Source organism: Callorhinus ursinus, unplaced genomic scaffold, assembly GCF_003265705.2.
Source record: "Callorhinus ursinus isolate GAN/ISIS: 27379988/994484 unplaced genomic scaffold, GSC_fseal_2.0 scaffold8, whole genome shotgun sequence".
NCBI lineage: Eukaryota > Metazoa > Chordata > Mammalia > Carnivora > Otariidae > Callorhinus > Callorhinus ursinus.
Window position 1 is genome coordinate 45,575,063 of NW_027397070.1, and position 8,538 is coordinate 45,583,600.

Here is an 8,538-nt window from a genome sequence, read left to right on the forward strand (position 1 = left end):
ACCGTAAGCAGAAAAATGACACCTGAACTTCATTTAACATTAAATGAAGTATGAAATAATATAAGGATGAAATTAAACAATCATATATTTATATCAGTGGATTCATTTATAACCCATTCTTGCAACTCTAAAATGCTTCCCTTGGCACCATGATCTCAACTGCCACACCAGACCAAAAGGCCAACAAACTGCTACTTGGAAGAATTAGTAACAAAGAATATTAAACTTTTGTAAGTGCCTGGCTGGCTGGCTGGCTGGCAGAGCTGGAAGAGCACATGACTCTTGATCCTGGGGTCATGAGTTAGAGTCCCATGTTGGGTGTAGAGATTACAAAAAAAAATAAATAAACTTTCAAAGAAAGGAAGGAAGGAAGGAAAGGAAAGGAAGGAAGGGAGAGGAAGGAATGGAAGAAAGAAAATATTTGCAAATCCAGTATTAATAAGAGACTTGTGTCCAGAGTGTGTGTGTGTGTGTGTGTGTGTGTGTGTATAATATATTTAAGATTTTATTTATTTATGTGAGAGAGGGAGAGAGCACAAGCAGGGGGAGCAGAGGCAGAGGGAGAAGCAGACTCCCCGCTGAGCAGAGAGTCCTAAGCAGGGCTCAATCCCAGGACCCTGGGATCATGACCTGTGCCAAAGGCAGCCGCTTAACTGACTGAGCCACCCAGGTGCCCCCAGAATGTATATTTTTTTTACAACTCAAACTCAATAATAAAAAGCAAATAACCCCATTTTTTAAATGGGAAAGGGATCCAAAAAAACATTTCTCCAAAGAAGATAAACAAATAGCTGATAAACCCATGAAAAATTCTCATCATTAGCCATCAGGAAAATTCAAAACAATACCACAACAAGTTGCCCCTTCACATCTACTAGGACAGCTATAATAAAAAACCAAGAGTGATAATAAGTATTGGTGAGGATGTGGAGAAACTGGAATGCTCATACCCACTCTTGGTGGAAATACAAAATGGTATATATAGCTGTTTTGGAAAACTGAGTTACCATATAAACCAGCAATTCTACTATTACTAGATATATACCAAAGAAATGAAGGGGCATCTGGATGGCTTAGTCAGTTGGGCCACTGACCCCTGGATTCCACCCAGGGTTATGATCCCATGGGTCGCGGGATGGAGCCCCAGTCAGGCTCTGCACTCAGTGGGGAGTCTGCTTAGGGTTCTCACCCTCTGCCCTTCCACGTGTACGAGCTCGCTCTCCCTCTCAAATGAATAAATCTTTAAAAAAAAAAAAAAATGAAACCATGTGTCCATGCAAAAACTGTTCATAGCAGCTTTGTTTAAATAGCCAAAAACTGGAAACAATCCAATGTCTATCAATGAGAGATTTTTTTTAAATTGTGATATAACTATATATTGGAATACTACTCAGCAATAAAAAGGAGTAAATTCCTGATGCACAACATGGATAAACCTCAAATAAATTAGGCAGAGTGAAAGAAGCCAGACCTCCCTATCAAAAAAAGTACATACTACAATTCTTTACATAAAATTCTAGAAAATGCAAAATAATCTATAATGACAGATAAGTGGTTATCTCTGTGGGTGGGAAGGGAGAGACAGATTACAAACAGGCACAAGGAAATTTTTAGAATGGTTAAGTATGTTCCTTATCTTGATTGTGGTGGATAAATAGGTAAAAACTCATCAAACTATATACTTAAATCATCTGCAATTTCACTGTATGTCAATTATACCTGAATAAAGCTGTCCCAAAAAAGAAAAAAAATGCATACACCATGTTGGGGGGAACAGAAGTATACTAGGGTTTCTGAAATGGCACATTTGGGTAAGGAAAGGGTAGAAAAAGCAGGCTGAGAGCTTTGAAGAATGAACCTTTTTAAAAGTCAAAATAGTAACTAATCCCTATATGATAATAGCTGAATATTCAACATCCACTGACAGAGCAAATAGTCAAAACAACCAAAGCTACTATGAATTTAGTCTAACCTTCAAAATAAAAAATGTAATTCATCTCAAAATTTATATATTATAGATAATATATGTAATATATACATATATATATGTATGAAAGTAGTAAGTTCTTTTTTTAGTAAGTTCAAAGTATATATATGTTGTAAGTATAATTATATTTTTAGAACTTATACTTTTGTCTACAGATAATATTTGATGAGCAAATGAATTAACTGTACAAAACATCCACCCCCAATTCAAAGAGTTGCAGGTAGCAGATTGAGAACTGCTGATAAGGATATTCAACGCCAAGGAGATTCAATACTTAAATATTAGCTTAAAAAAAATAGAAGTCAGGTCTAATGAAAAATTTATCTAACAGGTTCCATAGCTATACTTCATAACCCAGAAGAATTTAGGTATTAAGTTATAAAATTGCTAATCTGGGTATAAATAATTAAGAATTTACTGTGACTTAAAGGCAAAAAATATAACTGAATTAAAAGAAAGATTCAAGGGCGCCTGGGTGGCTCAGATGGTTAAGCGTCTGCCTTCGGCTCAGGTCATGATCCCAGAGTCCTGGGATTGAGTCCCACATCGGGCTCCCTGCTCCTTGGGAGCCTGCTTCTCCCTCTGCCTCTCTCTCTCTGTCTCTCATGAATAAATAAAATCTTTAAAAAAAAAAAAAAAGAAAGATTCAAGTTATTCAACAGATGGGACTAAAAATAAGACAACAGAGTCAAGAAGAATTCCAGTTTGAAGTTTAAGTTTCATTAAGTTAACTTAATATTATATTTCTCCGTGTTGCTGGCTTCCCTGACTTTGCCTTTATTCAGGAGCCAAGCAGTGTTCTACAGCTTTCAATCCTTCTTCCTCCCTGAATAACTGGAAAAAAATCTGATAATCATTTTCCTAATTAACTATATGTACCTTAATATAAATAAGTTACCACAATTAAGATTTTGCTATCTAATCAGAGAACTCAGGACTTTGACCCTGATTAGAAGAATATAAGGAATCAGCAAGCAAGGGAGGAGAAACAGAGATTTGGTGGTGAGAGAAGGGGAAGTCACTGAACACTAATTATTAATACATCAGCTCCTTGGTAACCCATTTAGATGATAGGGGGTCTCTTTCCACTGTTTAAACCCAGACTCCACTGGAAAGGACAAGTGGTATGGTTTGGCCTAGTTACAATTGCTATGGACCTATTACCAAGAGCTGCAGAAGCAGAGACAAGTCCAGCCTTCTAATTCCACATGGTCCTCCAGCCCAGGCCCCCATCCTCTAGGACTAGCGCTCTCAGTCTATTCACTTGCATTCTGACCTGCTTTCCCGAGTGGAAGATAACAAAGGAAGAGTTATGGCAAGCAGTGGAAACTGCACAGAACAAAAAAATATGTCCATGGGAGAATGCTGCAAATAGGATCATCCTCCTTTACATATGTCACTCTAGGAAAACTGCCAAGAGTGGCTCACTACTCTAGACATACTTCCTACAGATCCTCCAGACTCCTCAAACACATGTCAGTATTCTCCTCATTCTCCCTTAGTTTCAACACTCCTTTTGCCCCAAGATTTCCAAGTGTGTATATTTTACAATCTCAAAAATATGTAACAGTATCATAAGGACATCCTACTTATCAGAACCTGGGTCTCACATCTGAACAAACACCCTAAGGTTTTATATAATATTTCTAACTTTAATAACAAAATTTCCAATAGGTTATATTACTGAAACAAATTTTCTTGGCAAATGAAAGGATCTGTTTTAATGTCAAGATAAAAAAATAAGATAGCAAAATTCTTTTTTAATATTTAAGGAGTACAATTGTTTCCTTTCTCCTTAGCCCTATCAAGGAAACATGTATCAGAGTTCAGAAATTGGGAGAATTCAAGAGCCATTCAGTGGCAATCAAAATCTATCAAACACAATAGATGTTTTGGCAAGCCCAAAATAAAATGCTGGTTTTCAAGTACTCTATTAAATAAACAACTTTTTTTTAAGTTTACCAAGGGACCTTTTCTAATAAAAGTACTTCTCTCAGCAAACTGAAAACCAGACATAGGTTTCTGTACCATTACAGAACTAGATTTTCAGGCACCAACATTTCCATTAGGATTTACTGTATAAAGGCTAGAAGCGGAGAGAGCAGATCAGAAGCTATTTATAAAAGAAGATAAAACGCTACTGAAATAGAAAATAAACTTAATTAACTAGTGTTAATTGAATTTCTACTTTTTTAAATTACTTACTTGAATTTTCTTTGATATATGAAATTAAGTCTCACTAAACTGTACAGTCAGGAACATACAGTTTCCTTGGGATTTAAAAACCACCATTTATTCAACTACAGATTAACAAATCTCACTGTAAAGTGTTGAGCAATCAGAGCTATTCATAGATACCTGTGATTAAATTATGGGTGAATAATAAGTCAATTGAATAAAGTCCATTTATTAAAAAGCAAGTAATCAAACCAGTCAATGTTCACAATTACAAAGAATGAACTTTCATATTTTCCCACACTCAATTATTAAGATTTTACATTCTTCCATCAGTTAGTAAAAAATGAATGATCTCTATAAATGTGACCACCAACTGCACAGTGACTTACAGAACCACCATTTTGGTGGTAGGAACACTCCATTTAACGCAATGCAAGGAATTCAAAAGCTTTCATCCTTGGAACCTTTATCATAAAAATCAGTAAATTTATTCTGTGAAAAAACTGCTTATGTTTTTCAATTCAAATATGTAATGATTATATGTTTTGCAGTCTTCCAAACAAAAATAAAATTTTAATGAAATATAAAAATCTGAGAAAAATTATTTTTGAGAGACAAGAAATTATGTAAAAATCCTAATGCGGGGCACCTGGGTGGCTCAGTAGGTTAAGCATCTGCTTTCGTGATCCCAGGGTCCTGAGATCCAGCCCCGATTCAGGCTCCCTGCTCAGCCGGAGTCTGCTACTCCCTCTCCCTTTGCCCCTGTTCATGTGCTCTCTCTCCCCCACTCTCTCACTCAAATAAATAAATAAAATTTACAAAAAATCTTAATGCAAAGCTACACCAAGAGTTTCTTCACAATTTCATAAAATATTAATGAAAGGGTTACATAAATCCCCTGGATTAAAGATTTTAAGGAGAACTGCAAGAATCTGTTTTCGATACTGCTTTCTCTGTTCTTACAACCACAAAAACTAATCTAAATCAACTCCTCCTAAATATAAACCATCTAGGTTTTTATAGAAGAAAAATCAAACCAAGAACAGCACAGAAAAAATATATATTCTTAATATAGCTTTAAAAAGGTACTGTAGATTACATTTAAATCCCTCAAACAAGTTAAATTTACCATATATGCCACATCCAGTTCATTCTCAAGGGAGAAAAACATCAAAACAAAAGCTCCTGCTAATTATTTACCTTGTACTTAAGCCTCTATCCCAGGTGCATTTTACTGTGAATTATTATCACTTTCTTCGCTCTTCAAAAACCTAAAAATCTAAAATACAGAAGTATATCTGATTCCCTTAAAAACGCTTTTATATGCTTTGTGTTAGTGTAAGGGCCCCGAGAAGCTTTAAATAACTTTTACTCTCTTTTAAAAAGGAAACACTCCTTTGCTTTTCTCCTTTGAAATGTATCTTATTTGGTTTTGCTTATTTTCTATACAAGAACTGTTCTCAAACCAGTTCATTTCAGCATCAGTTATTTACTGCCAATATGTCTATGTATACTTAGGTTTTTTACAGATAGTGCTTTACAGTAAGGTGGTATAAAAAGAAAGGGTAAACAAGAGGGCACAAGTGAAACAAAGGTGTACCACATCTGTGAAATACCACTCGATTTCATTTCTCTGCCTCAAATTTCCTAACTCCTCATACCAAAGATTTTCAATATCTAAAAAGAGACACAACACAATATGTGACAAGGCAAACATAAGAGAAACCGAATCAGAAGCTGAAGAGATGTAATAGAATGTATCACCACGAGACAAATTACCAGAAAAAGAAAAATAAAGATATAAATAATAAACCCAGTCCTAGAAACCCTCTACTGAAGGGTTACTTTTGCTGCACTGCATGGCTCAAAACAGTTTTTGAGTTTCTTTTGACTGTAAGAAATACATTTTACATTGTGACCTAGTACACACACACACACACACACACACACGAGAAAAATTTCCCAAACAATACTTTCCTTACCAAGTGCAATTCTGTTCTATTTCATTTTATTTTCAATGCTGACGGTAACCCACTAAATTGATTTTATAAATTACTAATAAATCATGATCCACAGTTTGAAAAACACAGGGTTCACAGAGGTATCCCTTATATTTGGCTCATTTTTGCAATCTGCTTCTACTTGGCTCTAGCAGGATAGACAGATATTTTAAGTTTGCTACATTATTATCGTTTTCATGGAAGCAAGTGGTTTTTAAAATGTGATCCTCTGACCAACATAAGCATCACCTGAGATAAATGCAAATTCTCAGGACCCACTCCAAACTTACTGAATTAGAAACTCTGGAGGGGGCCAGCAGTCTGTATTTTACCAAGCCCAAAAGGATTCTGGTGCAAGCTAAAGTTTGAGAACCACAGCATAAAAAAAAATCTCCGTCTTTTTCCTCTATTTAACAATCCAGTCAGTAAGTACCCAGGGCTTACTCCGTGGCAGTCACTATTCTAAAAGTTCTACAAATATTAACTCATGTGAAAAAACAACCCTATGAAACAGAGAGCATTATTATTCCTATTATACAGACAAGGAAACTTGCATAGAGAGGTTAAATTGTCCAAGCTAAGTGGTGGAACTAGAATTCAAATTTTTTTCTGATTTGGCCAGGGTATGTCCGTCCTTTCATGACTCCCCTCTTTCTGATCAAGTCCCCCAACCTACTCCCTTAGTTTCAGCTAGTCCTCCCCTTTCCTTTTCAAATTCACCATCCTGTCAATGGCCTCATTTTCTACTATCATTGGTGTCATCCTAAAACAATTTTTTTACTAAAGCATTGGAATGCAAGTCACTTACAGTATTATGAAGCCGAAGTTTCTTCTATTTCTGAAGTCCTTAAAATCTACTAATGGCCACTGTTAATTTCTCCTATCTACTGTTCTGGCCCGTTTCCACAAGACCACCACTCTTCCTGAGCAACTTTCTCGCTCCCTCCTACTACGCCCTATGAACAACGCGCTTCCTACAAGGAAATTATTTCTCCCCGCCCACCCCTGTGTCATTTTATTTGACTCCTCTCCAACTGAGACAACTTCCACTCCCCAGTAGACCCCCCACCCTAGTCTCAAATCCGAGCTACTCCTCGGGGATCCCTGGCCCCCTCGGATCCTCAGACCCAGGAGCTCCCAGTCCAGTCTTGGGTATCCCATCCCAGACCAGCAGTGGGGGCAGGGCGCTCCGGTTCCACCCCAGCTGTCCAAGGTCTCCACAGGTCCCACCCTCCTAAAACCCGCGGCTCCCACTCCCCCGGAGCCCTCCACCCTCGGACAGCCGCCTTTCTCAAGAGGGTCCCCAGCTCCGCCCCCCGCCTTTCCTCGACGCCCTCGCTCGGACCCAGGCCGCTCACTGTCACCCCGAACCCCGAGAGCCCTCAGTCTCCCTTCTCCCTCGGACCCCGGCCACTCCCAGTTTCCCGGACCCCCAGCTCTCCCCGCTCGGGCCGCTCCTGGGATTCCCGGGGTCCTCTGCTCCCTCGCACCTAAGCGGCCCCGGTGTGTATTCCCGAGTCACCCGGTCCTCGAACCAGGTCGCTGCCAGTCAACTAGGGTCACCACCCCCCCCCGACCCCGTCCGCTTCCGTCTCCCGAGGGATCTTACCCCTCACACACCGGCCGTCGCTCAGTGCCCTAGACCCAAGCAGTGGGACGTCCCAAGGGACCTCCCTGTCAGAACCGCTCGGGTCCGGCCCCAGCCTATCTTGGCAACGCGAACTCCGCCGCCGGGAATCGGGCCATTCTCCCACCAGCCCAGTCAGCGCGAACTCGCTGCAGCCGCCGCCGCCGCCGCCGCCCTGGCCCCGGCCAGACCCGGCCCACAGTCCAGGCCCCCTTCCTCTGGCCTCCGCCTCCGGAGCGCCCAAGCTGGAGTTTCTGCCCCGCGACGGCCCCCAAACCTCAGGCCCGCGTTACCGGCACTCACCTGCCGCTGCCCCCAACCAACTCCAGCGCCACTACCTCTACCTCGGCCGCCAGTAGCCACCAAGCGCCACCACCTCCCCCATGACAACAGGCCCACCCCATTTCATACTTTCTACCTCTCCATTGGATAGTGGGGCGGCGGCTTTCTGCTCTGACTGGCTGAGTTTAGCCGTCCGTCATAGCTTCCTCACCGCCCCTTTTCCTGGACCCGGTATTAGCCCGCGTCCGGACCCGGAGCACCCAGAACCAAGCTTTAAATTGTCATTGGTTGATGGTTGGGCAGCTCGAAGTTATGATAGGCTGCCAAAAGTGTCTGTTAAGTCAACTGGCAAGGGCTGTGATGGTCTTGGTTGGTTCAAGCTTGGGCACAGTTTGGTTGCGCAGTAGAAAGCAAGGAAGGGGCAGACGCTCACAACCGAGGTTACCGGGGAAGGGTTAACTCTT

The 8,538-nt window shown here is 40.5% G+C and overlaps 1 protein-coding gene across 20 annotated transcripts in view; it reads right to left on the bottom strand.

Moving 5' to 3' along the window:
• Positions 1-8,213, bottom strand: part of NUMB (NUMB endocytic adaptor protein) — a 175,358-nt gene extending 167,145 nt beyond the window's left edge. For 12 of the 20 annotated variants that reach the window (XM_073895495.1, XM_073895494.1, XM_025869714.2 and 9 more), the window contains exon 1: positions 8,096-8,212. The gene's annotated coding sequence lies outside the window, so the exon portion shown is untranslated. Of the gene's footprint in view, positions 1-5,365; positions 5,445-7,774; positions 7,978-8,095 lie in introns of those variants that run through there. The other 8 variants (XM_073895496.1, XM_073895497.1, XM_073895498.1 and 5 more) reach the window with 6 other exon arrangements.
• Positions 8,214-8,538: the final 325 nt, after the last annotated feature.